General features: G+C 37.4%; 1 protein-coding gene across 2 annotated transcripts in view; it reads right to left on the reverse strand.

The window, feature by feature from the left end:
* TENM1 (teneurin transmembrane protein 1) overlaps positions 1-22,775 on the reverse strand; it is a 783,454-nt gene that overhangs the window by 751,883 nt on the left and 8,796 nt on the right. For both annotated transcript variants that reach the window (XM_045472379.1, XM_045472378.1), the window contains exon 2: positions 14,116-14,182. The gene's annotated coding sequence lies outside the window, so the exon portion shown is untranslated. The remainder of the gene's footprint in view (positions 1-14,115; positions 14,183-22,775) is intronic.

Here is a 22,775-nt window from a genome sequence, read left to right on the forward strand (position 1 = left end):
TTGATTATTAGGAGCCCCGAAAAGAAAAATGACCAAAATAGCTCTTTTCTGCCAAATAGGGACTTGCTTCTCGCAAATGGAATCCCCAGATCTAAAGACCCAGAAAATATTCTTTTTGACTGGGATGTTACTTCAATATAAGGGTTTTACGGTAATAATTTCACAGGTGGCCTCTATACTCTTTTTTCGCTACCAAATGAATCAGCGTCTCATGAAAAGAGGCTCTCTTTGTTTACATTCCAAATTCTTTCAATCCAGGTGAGGAGTGATTCGCATCTCATCCAAATCAAGTGATAATTCTATGTAATTCATAATGTAACAGATTTAATGAAGGAAATGGGAGAGGTTTAAGACATTGTTCCTAAAGTCAAGACCCTCAGTAGTTGCAGAAAAAATTTTAATGTGCAAAAAAGAATATGACTGCACCAACATGAAAAACTCTGCATTCTAACTATACAAATGCTATAGGAATTCAAAAAAGTCCACTTGGAGGCATGCAGCTCGGAATATTTCATGGGCCTTAAAGGATGGAAAGAATATAATAATGCAAAAAGTTGAAATAAAGGCTGCCTAACACTTTAAAACATCTCAAAGAATTCTAGAGCATGCAAGGGCACTGAGAGATGATTCAGCCTTAACTCCTCATTTTCTGTAAGAAGAAATAAACCCAGATAGAGCAACTGACTTACCCAAAGCTCCACAGTGAATGTGGGCAGAGCTGGGAGACAGCCTTCCTCGTCAGTTCCTATCGCCTGGAGTCATCTCCTACAACCTCGTTTAAATTACACAAAGACTGTTTGTTTTCTATTTGTGTGAGGGGAAGACTAAGTCAGATGCTTACTTTCTTGCTAGGAAAAACACCCTGCTAAAACATTGTCTAGACCAATTTTTAAAGGAGAAACTGGAAATGTTGACAGTATAGCCATAAAAACTTGAGTACGCCGATTGCATTTCAACAACATCAGAAAATGGCTTCTGGGGAGGGGGAGACATGAAACTAGAATAACATTTCTATTATAGACTTTGTGTTATAAGAGAAGTGGGTTACATCATCATATGCACAGGGAACGGGATTTCCCCAGAAACATAATTGAGCTTGTTTTATGAATGAGGTACACTCTTTTCTTCTTTTTTTCAAAAGGAGCCAATGGTTTGAAAAAATGGCAATGCCCAACAGAGACTACACTGAGACTGGCTATCTGAAAGTGTCTTCCTTTTTTACATGCTAATCCCCGATATGCAGACAATTTTAATTTATGTCTGGCAGCATCTGAGCTGCAAGAAAGTGAGGCTACCGACATCTGGCTTGATAAACCACATAGCTGTAAGCAAGCTTATAAATTAAATTATTTAAGTATTCCCATTTAATTTTCAACATCTCTAAGGACAGGATGACAGACTGAAATGTGTCAAACCCAAAGAAACCAGCCTAAACTCATCTCAAACATGACACTTAAAGTAATTCAATAATATTCCACATTTTACAAACAGACATGAAAACACATTTCACCCCATCAATATAATTTGTGGTGCCCAAGTAGAATCATGCCATGATATCCCACAAGAAGCATAATTTAGCACGGATGTAACTTTTTTTATGTTTTATTTTATATTTGAGAGACAGAGAGAGAGGGAGCATGAGCAGGGGAGGGGCATACAGAGGGAGACACAGAATCTGAAGCAGGCTCCAGGCTCTGTCTGAGCTGTCAGCACAGAGCCCAATGCGGGACTCAAACCCACGAGCTGTGAGATCATGACCTGAGCCCAAGTTCGAAGCTTAACCGACTGAGCCATCCAGGCGCCCCTAACTTAAATATTCAATTATTGCCTTAAATACAGGAATATGTGGAAAAATCTCAGTATGTTGGGTGTAATCCCCTCAGTCTAATATATTAGAGGGAATGAGACAAGTCATCAGGAGACTTTCGTTCTCCTGTTTTGGGGACAACATAGTTATCACCATCATTGCATTTATACACTAATTCATCCAACATGCATTTGGAAATACCTGCTACATGCTAGGTACAGAGCTAGGTGCTGGGATCTGGCAGTAAACCAAGCCTACTTCGTCTCCATCATCATGGAACTTACTACCTCACCCTCACCGGATAAAAAGTACAGACTATCCTTCTAAAGCACTAGAAGTCATTAATTCAGGATCCATTTCCTCCTACTAGCTCATGAAAGACAAATCTAGAATACTGACCCTAATAAGGTATATACACCTGGATACAAAAGGGATACTGCACACATGGAGGAAAAGACAGACCCCAAAAAATCTGGTTCCAAAAGTGATTTGCTCATTGCCACTGTAGGTAGGAGGGAACATGCTCCTCAATCAATCACAGACCAGAATACACCAAGTCCCTGCCATGGGCAAGAAAATACACTGTTAGGAGGGAATTAATGTGTGAGATATTTAACTGTCTAAACTAGAGGTAAAGCTCCTGGCAGTGGTACAGAAAAAGAAAGGAGGAAAGTGAAAGACGTTACAAAGCAATGACGGGACAGAATGACAGATTATACACAGAATGCAAAGTACAAGAAGTGGGCAAAGAAAACTCAAGGTTTTAAGCCTGGGGAGCTGGGAGAATTATGGCATCACTGACAGAAACTGAGAAGGTAGACAGGGGATCCAACCTTGGAAAGAAGTTGTGTTCACCTTTAGAAACATGATAAATTTCAGATTATCAGCAGAAAATCCAAGGGTACACATGTGGCAAGAAGTTGGAGATATAGGACTACAGTGAAAGAAATAAGTTTTCTTTTTTTTTTTCAAGTTTATCTATTTGAGAAAAAGAGAGAGAGAGCAGGGGAAGGGCAGAGAGAGAGGGAGAGAGAAGATCCCAAGCAGCCTCCATGCTGTCAGCACAGAGCCCAATGCGGGGCTCGAACCCAGGAACTGTGAGATCATGACCTGAGTCGAAATCAAGAGTTGGACACAACTGACTGAGTCACCCAGGTATCCCTTAAAACTCCCTTTTGTAACAAATACCAGTTAGAGTCGTAAATCTAAATGAAATCCTGAAGGAAGAAAAGGTAGAGGGAGAAAAACAAATAATGGATCTCGAGTATATCCACAGTTTGAGTATAGAAAACAGAAAATTATCCAGGAAGAAATCTCCATTTTCTTTTCTCAAGGAAGATTCATAGGAAGTGAACAACACTGATATCAGACAAAGAGAAGACAAGTTCTTCTCAGAATGGTGATATGGATAGGCACAGGATTAGGGGATACCAGAAAATCAGCTTTCTCCGATTTACCTTATCTATCTATTTATTTTTGGGTATTGCAAACATTTTTAGATTATATTTTAGACCATATCTACTGAATCATTCTTTAGAGGGGTCACCTTAGGATCATTTAGTTGAGGTATTCCACAATAAGAACACTCTCTGTGCAGAAGTCTGAAATTCTGCTGCCATATCCAAAGGTCCAGTACAAGATTCAGAAGACTTAACTTAGGAATTCCTAAATTTGGGCACCCAAACAATAAAGACAAGTCAGATTAAAAAAAAAAAACAGAATTCTTCTCTTCATGGATTTAGTAACAAATAGAGGCATAAGAAAATAGTAGTCGGGACACCTGGGTGGCTCAGTCGGTTGAACATCCGACTTGGCTCAGGTCATGATCTCGCAGTTTGTGAGTTCGAGCCCCACATCAAGCTCTGTGCTGACAGCTCAGAGCCTGAAGCCTGCTTCTGTGTCTCCCTCTTTCTTTGCACCTCCCTTGTTCATACTCTGTCTCTCTCTCTCCCTCTCAAAAATAAATATACATTAAAAAAGATTTTTTTTTTAAGTAGCCAGAACAGTATTTGAATACTGGCCATGCAACTTACTTAGTAACCTTAGCCAAATTACTTAACCTCTCTTGGCCTCAGTCTTCTAACCCTTAAAATTGGAGATAACAGTACAGACTTCATAAAGTTATTGTGGGGATTAAGTGAGATAACCAGTTTAAAACGAATAGAACAGTTCTTGGCATAAAGCAATTGTTTATAACTTGCTAGATCTCGCTCTCACATACATGCACACATCAATTGGCAACACAAAAGCATATAGAATTTTTTTAAAGTAAGCTAAAAACTAAATTGTCTACTATTATTTAAAATACAAGTATGTCACATAGGATTATCTACATCCTAGACAGAAAACTGAAAGAACAGGTGAGAAGTCATTTACAAAGACCTTCAACATTTATAAACTAAAAACCACAAAGTCAAGAATGAGAAGAGAAAATATAAAATGAAGAAAGTATATTCATCTTCTTTTGCCAAATGTCGAGAATGAGAAAAAAAATAACATAGATAATTCTCATGTGGTTTGGCAAACTGGAAATTTTGAATGGGAAATTATTATTTGAAGAATGGTCGATATGCAATCCCCATTCCAATTCTAGTCTTATCCAAAGTACTATCATTAAAGAAATGATCTTCAAACACCAGAAATGACTATCAATGCTATGCAGATATCAAATTTTTCTAGGCCAATTTTATTTCCATCCATGATAAAATGACAAGTTGCAGAGATGAAGGCAAAATGGCAAGATAAGCTATTTTGATTTCTATAAGAAATTTGACTTAAATTCCATGACATTCTTAGAAGCAATGAGGAAAACAAGGGCTTACACTAGAGTTCAGTAGCCTCATTACACTGGAGGGCCAGCCAATAGCAAAACCAAGAAACAAGTAGTGGAAAAGGGGAACAGGAAAAGATACAGAGAGAAAAAATAAGGAGAAAAAAGAAATCAGCGCTGTGACAGATTTGCCCAGTTCATGTTTATAAAGTACTTAGAACAGTACCTGACATGTAAACACTGTATGTATTTGCTAAATAAGGAATTCTACGCTCAGCACTGATGACAGGACTCCCTGACCCTTTGTGTAGACATTCAGATGCTTGAAAGCAGAGGCTTAGAGCAAATGATTTCTCAAGGTCCTGTGCAGCTCAGTTATTCCATAGAATAACTGTTTCTCAACATCCTTAAGAGATTTCACTAGAGAAAACAACCGAAGGTACTTGTCGACACACCAGAGTTCTATTTTCCACGTCATGGCTTTCCATTTTAGCTCAAGGTGTAATAGAACTGTTGTTTTTTTTTAATAGACAGCGCTCATTTGGTCAATCTCTTCGAATCTGTGGGCATTATTGTGAGCATGACTTCCTTTGATAGTAAACACATTAACAACTAGTATTCTTTAAAATGGCCCGTTCATTTATAAGGTAGCCCTGTCAGTAAGCTCTGCCGTAAATCATTTGGTACACCGAACTCTGTGTTCCGATCAGTAATGAAGTAGGCATTTTTATTCAAATGTAGCAGGATGTTCAGCTCCCAGGATAATGATTAAGTGAAGATCTCCTTTTTTATTCTGCAGACAAAGCAGATACCATACTTACAGTTTAGGCTCTCAGGGACAAAAATCTTAATGGAGGCCAAGATTTCCTCAGACTTTATGGAAATAACCTTTTTAAAAGTTTGCATTCTGTAGTCCCTCTCTGTGGCAATTCTGATTTCTTTTTCCTGGGGTCAGAATATTCTTGACAGGTCTCCCACTCCCTTGCTATTCTTTAATAGTACTGTGATTTCCTTACTTCTCTTTCTAATGAATATTTCATCCGTCTGAAGGAATAAGCATCGTGTGTTTACCAGATGACAAAATGACTTCCAAAAATGTACTTAACTGGAAATCAGCCTTTATTAGAATTACCAGTCTTCTTTGAGCTCCTTCCTCTGCCTCCTCAAACTATTGTGAACAGTAAAATGAATAGTAACTTTGTGTGCTATGATTAGAACTATAAGCTTGGTGCAAATTAGTACTCATGAATGGCACTCTCACATCATACAGTATGTGAACATAAGCTTAGATCAGGGCATGCCCATAAGTGCATATTTCATTTTGTGTTCACACACAGTACACAAAATATCCAAGCATCAATCAAGGTGCTTTTGAACAAAGCACTGGGTAAAATTAAATAAAATTACAAAGGACACTGGAAACTTGTATTATTTATACTAATTTATCACTGAAGGTTTACATCATACATTACGAATTATACCCACCCCATTTAACCAGCTGAGAATTTTGCAAATAAGAAGAGAACAAAATCAGTCATCTATCACACACAGTGACAGTTAGCCACGTCAATTAAAATGTATCTTTTAAAATTGAAGTTCGCATGCAGTAGTACACATAAGTCTGGGATAAAATAGGTAGCTGATGGGTTCTCAGAAACAGCCATTTAAATTCATGCAAGTCGAACAGTTTCATCTGACATTTGTCAGACATCTAGCAAAAATAGGACAATATTTGAAGGTCACCAATTCAATGTCTATCCTATAGAAAAGACCCTGGCTACTTCAGATAGCATGCCACATGGCATGGGATTACACTACCCCTTTGTACTTACTTCAGAATTTTTGCCATTGTTTTTCATTTTTCTTTAGCTGTTTTCAAAAAGAATATATAGTGATTCTGAATATACTTTGGAAGTGTGTTAGGCTGAAGAAATAGTGATTTCAAATTTATTAAGGTGAAATGGAAGGGCTGGACTTTGCCTCACCCAAAAGAAACTTTGCTGCACTCAGCTGTAAGGGTAGCAATATCATGGGGCTGAAATAACACTCCTAAAGATCTTCTCAGAGAGATTTTCCAGAAACCACAAGAGTGATTTCAATGAACTCTGAACCCATTTCCTAAACGTCTAATGTTGGACTTCTTGTTGGCAAATATGGATGCATTTCAGATTATGGCTTATCTATAAATAGCAAAAGTCTAAGGCTTTGTTTTCAGTTTTATGGTTGTTTTTTCTGTGTTATTCCCCCCTAAGGTAGAGGCATAAATACCAACTGAGCAGTGCTTCCATTTTCCTTAGAATATCAGAGCTAAATGCTACAAGAAAATGAATGGAATCTACAAGTTAAGGTTCATTATGTGTCTTGCAGATAGAAGTGTATGAATGACTGTCCTATCCACAAAACACAAGTATGTAATCAGTCACTAAGATTAGGAGACTCCAAAAGAGAATGGTGGCACAGTTAAATGTATCTTTTCAAGGAAGTATATGGCAGTGATGGCTATAATTGACCATCTTACCATATTTCTGCCCACACATTAAGATGATTCTACAGTTTCATGGAAGTATAAGCTGACGAGTTAATTGAGAATCCATATCTATGGATATCTATCCACCAATATATCAATCTACCAGTTATCAATATGTCAATCTACTGACCTACCAAACTATCTATCATCTCATCTGTAAGGAGACACCATAAGACAGAAAAGTTCAGCTTACCTGTACAACTGCCCTTCTTGCAACAAAATCAAGTCTATCAATTTAATTCTTCTTGCTTGGTATCCACTGCTACTGCTCCCCTAAAGTCTAACAGGCCCTGTTTTAGTCCTCATCGCAACACTGCACAGTAGGTACTTGATCCAGTTGTAAGATCTTTTCTTTGCCTACTCTCACACTTAGAGAGGTAGATTGTGGTTTGGTGTAAAATCTGACCGTGACTGAAATAGACCACACACACACACACACATACACACACACACACACCAAAAAAAAAAAAAAAAAAAAAAAAAAAGAAAGAAAGAAAAAAAAGAAAAGAGGGCAACCTACATGATACTCTCTTACTCTCCCCTACTTAACAGCATGGATATTTTGCCATACTTTGATTTTTCTTTTTGGTGAAGCAGTAGAGAAAGTTAGGTCACTGGAATGTTCAAGGGGAATTTTAAAATGAACATGTTTTGGATTCACTGATCTATACTATAAAAAGGATGATTGTCAGCTATGAGAAAATTTAACACTCAGAAATCCTTAGAGGACTAACTGTAAATATACTAAAGCTGAATATAACTACATCTGTACCTATATCTCGACTATTCTGATTTTGCATAAAGAGGAGATGATGACCAAACTGAAATAGGAAGATACACTTTTCTTAAGAACAAACAAAAACTGAATCTTCAATTATTTTTTTGAGATTATCTCATTTAAATGTTCCATAGGATCCTCAAATTCAACAGGTATAAAATGGAACTCATTATCCTCACCTATGCCCTCTATTTTCCCCCACCAAGGCCAAAGCCTGTGCTTTCACTCCTTGCAAGTGAATGGCACCAAAGCAGATGAATGGAAGTAGGGTGGAGGTAGGGCTGGGGTAGGAGAAACCATTACAAAAGAACAGTCAAGATATCCAGAAAAGGGCCCAGGATCTGATTACAAATCATGTGTAAAGATTTTTAGCTGACCCTAGGGGTCATGAAAATTTTTTTTCAATTCACCTTAAATTTGAAATCAGTAACACTGAATGGTGTCATCATCTACCCAGTCTCTCAAGCCCGAAACCTTTCTCTTACTTCTTCTATCTAATGAATGACTCATGCCTATCAGCATATGTCAAATCTCAAGGTTCTCAAACTGTAGTCCCTGGACCAGAGGCATCAGCATTCCCTGAAACTTGCTAGAAATACAAATTCTTGGGCCTCACCCCAGACCAACCGAAAACAGAAACTGCTCCAGGGAAGTGAAGTGTCTAGCAATTTGCAACTTAACAAGCCCTCCAAGGGATTCTCATACACACTCAAGTTTGAGAACCATTGTTCAAATCCATCCCTTTATCATTATTCCCATTGTCAACTGCCACCTGGCCCTCATCCTCTCGTATCTGGCCTATAGCAATAGTCTCTTAATTGGTTTTCTGGCCGTCAATATTGCATCTTCCAATCCATTCTTTATACTATCACCAGAGTGAACCCTCTGTATCATAAATGTGATTATTAAAATCCTTCCCTTGTTCCTCCATGCCTATAGAAATGGTGTTTAAACTGTGTTCCTAGGTGAATATGGGCATCTTTGGGGGGCCATTCTGCCTACCATGACAAGAGGCTCAGTGGGTAGTACACCACACTTCAAATTTCACAAGTAGCTTTACAAAACCGCTGGCCAACAAGAGAAAGGAGATGTTCCTTGGGACACAGAAGTCCCTCTTCATCTGTCTCGAGCCTACCTCTTCAGGCCTTATCTTTTCTCATGCTTCCCTTCCATGTCACTGTTCACCTGTATAGAAAGACTGCAGCTCCCCTAAGAGACCAGGGCCATTTGGTGTTTCTGTGCCACTGCTTCTTCTGCTTAGAACATCTGCCCATTCTTGCCATTTGTTCATGGGATGACTGCTGCTCCTTAGCCGCTACCAGTCCACACTTAAAGGATGACTCCCATAATACCAGCATTACCTTCTACACAAAGCCTTTTCAGATGCCTGCTTCTCATCCCTCTACTAGATGGAATTGATTAATGTCCCTCTGTGCTCTGACAGTGACAATAATAGTAGAGAGAGTGATAGCTGATCTTTACAAGCATGTACTATGTTCTATGCAAATCACTGTGCAAAGTGCCATCTTAAGACTCACAAGTTTATGAGGTATGAGGTTTAATTATTACCCATTTTATTTTATTTTATTTTATTTTATTTTATTTTAAAGTATAATTAGCACACAGTATTATATTAGTTTCAAGGGTACAATATAATGATTCAATAATTCCATACGTTGCTCAGTGCTCACCATGGTAAGTGAAAATGGGGTAAAAATGCCCATTTTAAAGATGAAGAGACAGAAGTTTAGAAGGATTATATTTAATCTACTTGCCCAAGTTGTACAGCAAATTATGTGGCCAGAATTGGATCATTTTATCTACTTAAACCTGAAAGCATATGCACTTAACCTCTACAGAACAGGAATCAGACTCATAACACATGAGTCAGGTAAGCAAGGACTAAGACAAAGGGGGGTTGCAGACACTGTGGAACTGAACAGGGTATACTCAAGCTGTAAGCATTTAAATAAAAGGAAAGGGAGGGTGGGGAGGGAAAAGAGACAAAGAAGAGCCCTGGGTTGCAAACAAAACATATCTGAGGACTGATCCTGAGCAGTAGGCCACTAGCTTGACACTTCTGTTTCATACTATATTCAATTCTCAACTTTATGCTTGTCATAAAACCCTTGTCAGGATAATTTATTGGGACAGTAGTGCCTATAAGTGTCCCATGAAAGAAAGAAAATTTTTCTACTTTTCACCTATCCACGAACTTTGCATTCTAGACATCAATGCAGAGAGATGGGGGGGGGGGGGCAAGGGGATGGTGTAAAGGGACAAAAGTGGTTCATACAAGGAGAGAGGAAAAGTGCTATATTCTCCCTGAGACTGTTGGTGGGATTTTAGGGATCTCATAAATGCTTGTACTTCTAATGGAGGGGCCTGGTAATAGATATCCAGGGGAAAAAAAGGGTCAGTAGACAAATATCCCTGTGCACCAAGATCAGAATAAACCATGCCTTTCAGCAATCATGACTGCTACCTAGAGACTTTGCTGCAAATTTTCTGTAATGGGTAAACCTTAGTGTACTAGTTCTCTATTGCCACTATAATAAACTACTACAGACTTGGTGGCATAAAACAACACAGATTTATCTTCCATTTCTGAGAGTCAGAAGTATGAAGTGGGTCTTGATGGACTATGGTAAAAGTGTTGGCAGGGCTACATCCCCTTCTAGAGACTGTAGGGGATAATCCTTTTCTTTACCCTTTCCAGCTTGGAAAGGCTACCTCCCAATCCTCAACTCATAGACACTGTCTTCAAAGCCAGCAATGTTCTCTCACGTTTTTAAGGACCCTTGTGATTACAACGGGTTCACCCAGTTAACCAGAATAGCCTTCCTATTTTAAGGTCAGCTGAATAAGCAACCTTAATTCCATCTTCAAGCTTAATTACCCTTTGTCATGTGATGCAACATATTCACAGATTCCAAGGATTAGGACATGCATGTCTTTGGGGGACCATTCTGCCTACCATGACCAGTGATTCCCAAAGACTTTTTGAGTGGGGAGATATTCAGGATTATATATCTCAACTGCCCTATTGGGTAGGTTCTGATATGTGAATGTTTTTAATTAAAAATATATATGAATGCCATGAGCAAATAAACTCATATGCATTCCACACCTACCAAAATTGATTCTTTTATTTCTATGTGTGTAAGTCAGGTTTCACCTATCTACCGTGAGCTTGTGATTGGGGACCATGCCCTTATTGATTTTTGTTTCCCCAGCACCTAGCACCATACCTGGCATGTTGTAGAAATTTATTGTTTGTCACAGTAATAAATAAGTGAAAAATGCTTCTTCTGGGGGGGGGGTGGAGGGAAACATTTGTAGAGTTGTATTTGTTACTTAGGTCAGAGCTGTATATATCTCCAAAGCTGAATATAGTGCTAAAAAAGGACGGGAAGCTGAACATACACTATTTTAAAAATCTATTTAAAATAGATGTCAGAGGCATTTTTTTAATTGTTTCTAGCGGATCATTCATCAGTAGAATAAGGAGCAAAAAAGAAAAGGGAACTGCTCCCCTAAACCATATGAATTCTTACTTATATTTCATTTCAAATCAATAAAGGGAAAGTCACTTCTAAAGTATTATGATTCATGAACTTCATTTACCACTCCTTCTTTTGGATTTGATCAGAATAGCCATCTCTATATAGTACTAGAATTGTTGATATTTTATTGCATTACCACATCTCATTATTATGTATTAAATGCTAGTATTTATGGCCACTACTCACCCTGATGTGAGACAGAAAAATATTGAAGGCTTGGCATCAAGGAATAGGCCTGTATAGGGATGAAGGACTGACTAGGAAGAGTCAATGGTCCTTTGGCTACCCCTCAGATCATTAACTCCAAGTGGTTATTTGCTCCCATGCACTGTCCAGTGCCCTGGCTGTTATTGCTGTGATATGTTAGATGAAGAATATATTTTAAATGTTTTAATATGAACTCAGTGCTCATGAAGGGTGCCAGATTGAAAGCACTGGAGTCTGAATTCATCGGGTTATGCACTTGGCTGGTTCCAAGTTACAGAGAGATGCTTGACCTAGAATGGCCACCCTGCAAGAGGAAGAAAACATACAGTTTTGCTGAACTTCAAGACACTTAGGAGCAGCACAGCAGCATCCTGAAGTTAAGCATTTTTATCAAGGAGGAAAATAAGACTATTAACTTTGCTTGTACTTGACTTGATTTACTATAATGCCAATACTGGTGTGTGTGTGTGGGGGGGGGGAGGGCAGAGGGTTAGGATACACAATTACTTCAGCATAAAACAAATAAATGCCCTATTATCAATGCACTAAACCACTTAAACATGCAGCAATCTTTTTAACAACTGGTATGTGTATTCCAACTGAATGGCCAATCTTCATTCCATTTTGCATACCTGAGAAGAGCCCTTAGCTTTCTAAAAATCATAGACTGAGGAGGAAAAAAGTTGGAGCTATCCAGAGTTTTTATTATAGATATGAGAAAACCAAGGCTCAGAGTGGAAAAGTGACCTGAGGAGGCCCATATCACTAGTATGAGACCGGGAGCAGAGCCCAAGTTTTCTGATTAACAGGCAAGGGCTTTTCTAGTATATCATGTTGTCTCTCTAAGGGAGAAAAAACTAGCTGCTCTCTGAACCTTTTAAATATTTAGTGCCAATTATTTTCATAAGTGTGCATTCTTTTGGCCTGTTAGGCATTTTTCCTCCATTCTGATCTATTCATTCACCTTAGGTTAAGAAGACTATCATTTTTCACACATTTAAGCTTCCTTAAGTATTAAAAAAATACCTCTTAGTTAATAATATGCAACTGGCAAACTCACAATTTCCAAATTAAGAACATTATTTCCACAAATGATACAAAATGCAAACATCTCAACTTCCTTCCTAAGTTTCTCTTTTAATCTGTCATTTTATTTTCTGATACTTTTTTTCTCCTATAGTGATCTGAACTTTTTGGCAATAGTATTGTCTTAAAGGCAGTACCTCAAGAAGAATGGCAAACAGAGCTACATGCATAGTTAAAACTGACAAATCCATTTAAAATTCCCATTACAGACTAATCTCAATTCACTGAAACCCAATTTAAGGAAAAAAAGAAACCACTTACTATGCCTGTACGGTATTTTTCGATTGGCAATACAAATTCCAAGATTTTAAGGATTTCATTTTTCATGTAATTTCCCTGTAATTTCATTGTTTTCATTGTTTTATATTTTAAAGAAAGTATAAAGTGATTCCAAAGACTTATCACAAATTCAGATCGTCCTTTTCACTTTTTTACAAGTTAGGATGAGAATTCATATTTGAACAATAATGCATAGCGCTACCAATATACAGGTAGCAAAGAAAAAAAACAATATTCTCGATTTCTCACTTACTAAGTACTGAACATTGACCAATATTTTTAATAAGAATGATGGCCAATGAGGGATGTCTTTGAGATAACTGAAGATTTTGAGTAATCTCCAAGTCTCCCTCTTCTCGCCACATTTCCTCACATATTCCATGTACCAGAGGACTAAATATAGAAGCAAATGCTTTGTCAATACTCCAGGTGAATTCTCTCTACATTGGCACATTTACCAAAAGAAAAGACGCAATAACTTTTGCCCAGTAGTTGCTCAATAAATATTTATTGAGCATATAGACTGGTAGATGGATGGATGAAAGGAAGGACAGAATGGTAAATAAATGAATGCAATACCACGTTAATACAGATATTTTACTTGAGACTTTCCTAAAAAATTAAAACATTAATTTCAGGAGGCAAATATTTGTTTTGTCATTAAAATTCTCTGAATGAAAATATTTTTTCCATTGATATGGAGAAATACCATGCTTATTTGCAGTCAGTGAGAAGCACTAAGTGGTTCTGCAAACATCCATTAGCCACTGCTGTTCCCACATACTTTGCCTATATTCCCATCAGTCAAGGAGTCTCTTGGTTTTAGCAGCTGTATATAAAAAAGGTCATAGGATCATTCAAATACTTAGGAAAGCTTGCATATTTGATCTTGCAAAGACTCTCAATTATGAAGTACAAACACAAACTTACCTATACAATGGCTAAGTAAGCTTTTAGAAATTTAAAATAATGCGTTTCATGTACATGACACTCAATGAACATAACTGATTTTAACAGTGAAACATTCCCTTCTTTTCACATTGTGCAACAAAGTGTTCAATTCCCAAAGTAAATTTCAGTGTAGAATGCACATACCTTGGTAGATCCAGAAGTTACTGGAACCAAAAAGGAGACAGCTGAATAAAGGTCACCCTTGTAATTCCTGTAAACAAATTAGGCCAAATTATCCTTCAAACATCTGTACAAGCAGATCCAAAGCAGTCCTTCTATTAGGGAAAGGAAGAGACACATGTGGGGTTGGGGCAGGAGTAGGTGTGGGGGTGTGATTATAAGACTTCATTTTGCAATTCACAAGGGATAATGGGGTCAGTTTCCTAAAAGGTCTGCTTAAAACCTCACACAATTATATTAACTATGTTGCCAATAAGGAGTTTTTTAATTAACAATAAGTATACCTAGAGGGCAATGGAATTCTCACCCACAAAGACTGTCCCAACTTAATACCATGCAATTATTATTCAATATACCACTCATTTTGAGATGAAATGACCACAGTTTCAAGGAGTTTTCACCAATATAAACAATTTACAGTAATTTCAATTTCTTAAACTAAAATAGTCTTTTATGGTTTACCAAAAGCTTTCCTATACACATTTTATTTAATCCTCAAAACAATTCCAAGGAAACAGAGACTGAAAGGTTAAATGGCTGGACCAATGTCACGTGTGCAGCTAGGCAGAGCCAGGACTAGAATCCACGTCCCTTCACTTTTGGTTCAGTCATTTTTCCAATGTCCCACATGACTTCCTTCATTCGACAGTTATAAAATTTACTATATGTCTCCATAGGCCACACTTGCTACTGAGCAACAAGGCAGGAAATATACCTGATAATAATCCCTACTATTTCACTCAACTTGAGAGATACGTTTCTTCCTTTGATTTGTACAGTACCCACTATGAAGTCATATAGATGTTTAACATATGAACTTTTAAAAGTCCTTCAGTGGTAGTGTAACTTGGTACAATATTTACGGCAGGCAACTTATCAGTAGGTACCAAAAGCCTTAAAAACATGCATTCTTTTTGGCCTACTCTGCATGTATACATTTCTAAGGCAATTATCAGAGATGTACACAAAGAGGTATGTGTAAGAATTTTTGTCATGATGTTTTTTATAACAAATACTGCCTAAATGCCCAATAATTGGAGTTCAGTTAAAAAAAATCATGGAATAACCATATGATAGATTACTAAGCTGCTATTAAATAAGAGATTGTTAGGATTTGTCATTTCATATAATTTCTACCTATGACTTTCATTTGCTGCTTTTAAATTATACTCTGGAAGAGGTGGGAGAGGGGAAATATAAAATTTTCCTTTACATAGTTGGTTGTTTCTTCACGTCTCTGTGTCTCTGTGTCTTCCTCTGTCTGTATCTCTTTCTCTACACACACACACACACACACACACACACACGTATATACATATATATATGTATATACACATATATACACGTATATACACATATATACATATATATATACATATATACACACAAACATATATATATATATACATGTGTTTGTGGTATGTGTATGTGTGTATAGATACATATATTATTTACGCACAAATGTTACCAATATATTGATAAATGCAAAAAAACACATTATAAAGTAGTTATATGAGTCCAGCTTAAAAAAGATATATATGTATGTAAAATATATATGATTTTCTGCTTTCTGTGTATCTGCATTTTCTAATTTTCTATAATGAACATATATCACTCATATATTAAAAAAACTATGTTTTAAATTCTTCAAAAATTCATTTTAGGTTGGTGGGGGGGATGGGTTCAATAGTTGATGGGTATAAAGGAGTCCATTTGTTGTGATGAGCACCAGGTGTCGTATGGAAGTGTTGAATCACTATCCTGTATACCCGAAACTAATACTACACTGCATGTTAACTAACTGTAATTTAAATTGAAAAAATAAATAAAACAAAAAACAAGCTTCAAAAAATCCATTTTAGAAAAAGCAGTATGGTGAATTAAAACAAAAGAAAAAGGAAAACAAAAACTGCAAAGATTTTCTTAAGTTTATTTATTTATTTTTGAGAGAGAGAGGGTGACAGCACACAAGCAGGGGAGGGACAGAGAGAAAGTGCAACACAGAATCCAAAGCTGACTCCAGGCTCTGAGCTGTCAGCACAGAGCCCCACATGGGGCTTGAACTCACTAACTGTGAGATCTTGACCTGAGCCAAAGTTGGATGCTTAACCTTAAGACTGAGCCACCCAGGCACCGCTGGAGAACAAAAACTTTAAGCTGTCGTAGTCCAATATTTTATGATTGGCACTCAATTAACCTTATGGCCCCAATTTATCAATCAAGTAAACCCCAAACCCATTATTTTTTTATTTTTTAAGTTTATTTAGTTTTGACAGAGAGACTGAGAGAGTGGGGGAGGGGCAGAGAGAGAAGGAGAGAGACAGTCCCAAGCAGGCTCCACACTGTCAGCCCAGAGCCCTATGTGGGGCTTGAACCCACGAACCACGAGATCATGACCTGAGCCGAAACCAACAGTCAGACACTTAACTGACTGAGCCACCTAGGCATCCCAACTGTTATTTTTTTTATATTGAGGCAAAAATCTCATCAATAAGGACAAACAATTTAAAATTTCTACACAATAAATGAAGACAGAAGAAAATATATAAATGCAGTTTTTTAAAAAAATGTAGGTCAATAGCATTATTGTCATGTTTCACAAAGATCATCAATGTGACCTTGTAATGATAATAATAGAGTATTATATTATTACTAATGATCTCCATAGCCAATATACCATATATAAATCATTCATAATAGACTGAAGTGGTACTCTTAATTAGTTGCAATCTAATTGCCCAATGTGCATTTTTCATCATTGTTAATGTTGCTCAAAAAAGACATAGTTCTGCTCAAGTGTTCATGTGGTTCCATAACAGTGCTAAGTTAGAATCTTTCAAGGGAAGACATTTCAGAAAGTACTTAGATCTTGACTACAAAAAAGTATTTCTGGCTCTTCTGCCACATATACCAGAGCAAGTCTGTAGAAATTGGCTTCATACCCATCAGGCTGATTTTCAAGGAGGTTAGCAAAAAATGCTTTAAAAAAATAAACTGCCCTACATGCAGCATTTTGCCTTGGTGAGATACACAGAGAACTGGGAAGCAAGAGGGGCTTTGAAATTATTTAGCTCTTCTTTGCTCACTTCTCAACTGCCTTCAAACTGAAGCCTTTAGGAGGCTATCTCCCCATTTATGGTTAGAGAAGGCCAGTTCTTATGTCGATCTATACAAAATACCCCAGGTCACTTGCCATCATTTACCAGTTCAAACATGTACCACTTCCCTCACCTTCCATCTCTTTATTTCACTCAAGAATTTATCTCCAAAAAAGAAACTGTTGACTGTCTTAATACTGCATGGAGGCTAGCTACCCTTTAGAAAAAAAAAAAAGTTAGAATGTTTGACAGGACCATCATTGAACACAACCTAATAATGCACACCAGAGGCAAAAACAGCAGGAGCCACAAATGTTAGAAATGCATCTCAAGTACTATTGGTTTTGGAGATAGAGCCTGCAAAGCAGAGTTCTAAAGCCAAATCTGAACAGCTCATTAAGAGTTCATCTAACCCACACTTTAATTAGAGCCACCACCTCTTGTTTGGTCCTACATAGAGAATAATATTCTACATCTTTCAGTTGTCCGCCTCTTAAGATGAGAGAGCCAATCATCTGAGATTGGCTATGGAGATGAAATGCATAAATTGAAGGTGAGCAGAAGAATGGCCTAAGAGTCTGGCTAAAAAAACCATATTTATATAAATATGCATGCATATAAGGATGCATATATGTGTGTGTGGATAGATATGTTCTGCAGATAAATTTTAAAGGTATAATTTCTATTTGTTTAGGAAATGGGCCATTTTTTACTTATTTTCAATAGTTAATTATATACTAAGTATAACTATAACAACTTATTAGCACTTTCTATTTTCAAGGGACTTTGGGCTGCATATAGGTCACACTTTATTTTACTAATGAGTTTATCTTTACATATTGCTACACATACTTTGAAAGCCCTAATGCTATTTTTCTAATGGGACGTTTACTCAAAGACCTTGCAGAAAATAATTGTGTTAATAACAGAGACAGTTTCCCCATTACAATGATCAGTGCTCTCAGACAATTAATGCCACAACACTCTGTATTGTCACTTTCTTCCTCAGGGCCTAGAGAACTTCGAGGTTTACGTTATTGGCTGCAGCTTCTTTTTTTTTCTGGCAATATGGGCCTTTCTAATGATGAGACCTGCCAAAACTTGTCAATGCTATTTTTCTTCTTTTCCATTAGAGGTGACTGTGGCTGAATAGCCAAGTAATCTATAGTCTAACTTCACTTAATTGTTTTTACTACATGACATGAAGAAATACAGTGAGTAATCACACCTGTTTTACATGAAGCAAATTGCTAGTGCTTTCCACAGCAATGTGAAGAAGTCTTAACTTGCCTAATCTCCCTTGAACATCCTGTTCAAATCCCGACAGGATAAACTCAGCCCTCCTTGGCTCTCCAATGACTAAAGACTAGATTGGATCAGTGGATCTCAATCATTTTCCCTGTCTGTAGATCTCTTCAAAACAAAGGAGAGAGACAATACTACCCCAGTCACATCTGTATATTCCTCTCCCTCTAGCACCATCTCTCAAGGATAACAGGTTTACCCTCTCTTATTTATTACTGAAACTTCACTTCTAAGGTGGCAGTATTTATTTTGGTGTTTCTTGTTTCTTTGTTTTCTAAGTGTATTCTTCTGCAGTTAAAGTTATACAGATTTATTGTAGAAAATCTGGAAAATGCAGAAGGTATAAAAGAAAAAAAATCACTTAATACTACCTCCTCCAAACAGAAATAATCACTTTTAGCACTTTTGTGCATCGTTTTCCAGTCTTTTTTTTTTCTTTCTTACATACTGGGTAAATATATTTTTGTATCCTGCTTTATTACTTGATAGCATAACATAAATGTTTTCTTTTTATCATAAAATATTTGTAAACATCATCTTTAATGGCCATAAAATATTACATTGTCTGGATGTACCACAAATCACTTAGCAATTCCCTTGTTGAATATTTAGGTTCCTTCATTTTTTCCACTATTAAAATTTCTGGTGAAAATCCTTGCCAATACAGCTTTTCCTGCACTTTGCATTACTTCTTTAGGACAAATTCCCAGAAGTAGAATTACTGGGTCAAATGGGTATGAGCATTTTTAAGGCTTTTGCTGCAAACTGCCAAATCTATACCAATGAACATTTCATCATGTCCTTATATTCATTCATGTATTCACCCAATACTTATTAAACACCTACTATGTACCAGATACTGTGCGAAGTGATATGGATGCATTAGTGAACAACACAGACACAAAGTCCATGCCCTCATAGAGCTAATATGCTAGTACATTTGACAAATTATAAATACATAAAAACACAGTGTGGTACCAGGTAGTGGTGAGTAATATGAGGAAAAATAGAAATGGAAAAAGGCACAGGAAATGAAGAATCATGACTGGACTCATTACAGAGGATGGCCAAGGAAGGCCTCTATGATTAAGGAATATTTGATCAAAGATCTGAATAAAGTGGGAAAGTAAGCTTATAGAAATCTTGGAGCAAATTCATTTCAGGCAGAGGAAATGGTAAGTGCAAAGACCCTGAGAGACAAAAAATGCATGGCATGTCTAAGAAACAAAATGGAGGACAGCGTGGCTAGAGTGTTATGACCAAGGTTTGGTGGGGAAAACAGTAAGATGCAAGACCCAAAAACAGACCAAATCACACAGGGCCTTGAAGGCCATAGCAAAGATTTAAAATTATTTTTCAAATTTTTGTTTTAAGTGTAAGAAGAAGGCAGCCATTGGAGGGCAAAGAGAAGGAAAATCACAAGATCTTATTTATGTTTTAAAAGGATCACCCTGGTTGCTGTGTAGAAAACTATAGAGGGGCAAAAATGTGTGTAGGGGCACACTTAGGAGTTATTTCAGTATTCTAGGTGAAAGATGATGGTGGTTTGGTCTAAGGTGTTGATGAAGATAAAATGTTTCAGACAAGATACAGTCTGAAGGTACAGTCAACAACATTTGTTAATTGGCTGGATGTTAGGTGTAAAAAAAGATGAATCAAGAAGGACTCTAAGGTGTGGAGCTTGAACAAGTGCACTGAGCAGTATCTTATAGAACCGACCAAAAAAGTCCTTGTTTTTATTGTTTCTAACTTGCATTTATTTTGATCATTGAAGATGGAGCTTTTTTTTCACATTTATTGACCACTGTATGAATAATCTGTTCAGGCCTTTGTTCAGATAGCATTCATAAAATCCTTTCCTTCCTTAGCTTCTATTTCATTATTTTCTGGTTTGCCTCTTACCTCTCTGACCTTAATCTGACTTGCTTTCCATTGAAGGCTTCTCTTACTTTGCCAACCTCTTAAAGTCCAGAGTTTCTCCAGAGTTTCTCAGGATTTCATCCTTGCATCTCTTCTTACCCCATATACACTCCTTAGGTGAACTCCCCCAACCTATTCCTATGATTTCAACTACTACATTGACCGATGACACACAAATATCTACCTCCAGACCTCATCTTCAGATCTGGATTTCCATCCGTTACAAACCATCCCCATCTGGATGTCTGGATGGCGTCTTACATTAAATAAATCCAAACTTGACCTCATTATCCCCACCAAAACAGACTTTTTCTTCTATTTTCCCTGTACTGCTTAATAGCATTACCTAATTTCCCAAGCCAAAGTCTCAGAGTCACTCCTCCCTCTCCGTCACCCTCTACATGTTTTCATTTTCCAAGTCCTCCTAAGGCTACCTTATGAGTGGTTCTCGAATTCCTTGCCCCACCTCCATCTGCCACTGTTTTTGGTGCATATCCTCATAATTTCTCAGTTGCAACACAGTCTCTCAATGTCTCACTACTACTACTCTTAATTGATTTCAATCCATTCTCCATACAGATGTCATCTTCCTAAAACCCAAAGTTGGTGACTTGTCCCCACCATTTTAAAGCCCCTCATCTAAAGTTCATTTACTGCGACAGAGAGAGTGAGAGAGAGAGAGACAGAGAGAGAGAGAGAGAAAACATGCATGAGCAGGGGGAGGGGCAGAGAGAGAGGAAGAGACAGAATCCCAAGCAGGCTCTGCATTGTCAGCACAGAGCCGAACTCAGGGCTCAATTTCACAATCTGTGAGATCATGACGCAAGCCGAAATAAAGAGTCAGATGCCCAACCGACTGAGCCACCCATATGCCTGCCCCTAAGGTCCCTCATTAGTTCAGTAGACTCTGCTACAACATACTAAATTGCATCATTTTGGATAAACAGCAGAAAAACCACCATTTTCCAGTTTAACTCTCCAGACAGGGAAATCTTAATACATTCATTCACTCAACAAATATATACTAAGCATCTTCTGTGTGTCAGGCACAAGGAAATATATAAAATATCTTCCCCCACCTGGATAGGAAATAAAATGAAACTCTATTATCCTGGGTTGGTATTCTCCATTGCTAATTTAGCCTCTAATTTAGCCTCGTGCACTCTTGCAATCCTTTCCATGTAGAATGTGGTTCCCCTGTTCTCTGACTAAAACATTCCTAGCTGTTCTTTAAAAGCCAATTCATGATACATCTTTTGTAAAACTGTATATACCTTTGAGCTTCCAGAGTATTCTAATTATTCCTCTTCTAGAGGACTTGTTATATAACAATATGCTTGTATGTCTGTCTCCTCCATTAAGTTTTTTTTTAATTTTTTTAATGTTTATTTTTGAGAAAGAGACAAAGCATGAGCAGGGAGGGGCAGAGAGAGGGAGACACAGAATTTGAAGCAGGCTCTAGGCTCTGAGCTGTCAGCACAGAGCCTGACGTGGGGCTCAAACCCACAAACTGTGACATCATGACCTGAGCGGAAGTCGGCACTTAACGGACTGAGCCCCCCAGGCACCCTTAGATGGTAAGTTTTTAAAGTGTCTTTGTATCACTGGGTAAACACAGGCACTTTTAAAAAGTTTTGGCAAATGAATGAATGAGAAAATGAACATATGGTGTTTTTTCTTCATGAAGATTATTTTATGATGTATAATCAGGGGTGCCTGGGTGGCTCAGTTGCTTAAGCGTCTGACTCTTGATTTTGGCTCAGGTCATGATATCAGGGTCATGATATCTAGCCCCATGTAACGCTCCTTGCTGGGGGTGGAACCTACTTGAGTCTCTCTCTCCCCTCCCTTTGTCCCTCCCCTGTTCTCTCGCTCACTAGCTCTCTTTTGCTCTCTTTCTCTCTAAAAAAAAATATGATGTACAATCAAACCTGTGTAATACTGAAGTCTTCATGGAAAAGACTTGGGACTTCAACACACATTGTCCCAGAACTCTGTGTAAAGTTGATTCTTTTTCTGCTTTTTCAACAACAAAGAAGTCTCAAGTATTTTGCTAAATATCTGGGACCAGAGTTCTCTCACTACATCTATTGCTGTTTTAAACATTTCCTTAAACATGTTTTATCCCATGTTTTACAGAAATATATTGTTGAAATTTTCTCTATTCTGTGTTGCATTACCCTTAAAATATTTCCATTGCACTGAATTCTAATTGTTTACATTAAAATTGCCTCACTTTTACAAGTTGTCCAATGTTTCATCAAGGCAATATCTCAAATGCGAGAAAAGAACAAAACAATG

Source organism: Leopardus geoffroyi, chromosome X, assembly GCF_018350155.1.
Source record: "Leopardus geoffroyi isolate Oge1 chromosome X, O.geoffroyi_Oge1_pat1.0, whole genome shotgun sequence".
Classification (NCBI taxonomy): Eukaryota; Metazoa; Chordata; class Mammalia; order Carnivora; family Felidae; genus Leopardus; species Leopardus geoffroyi.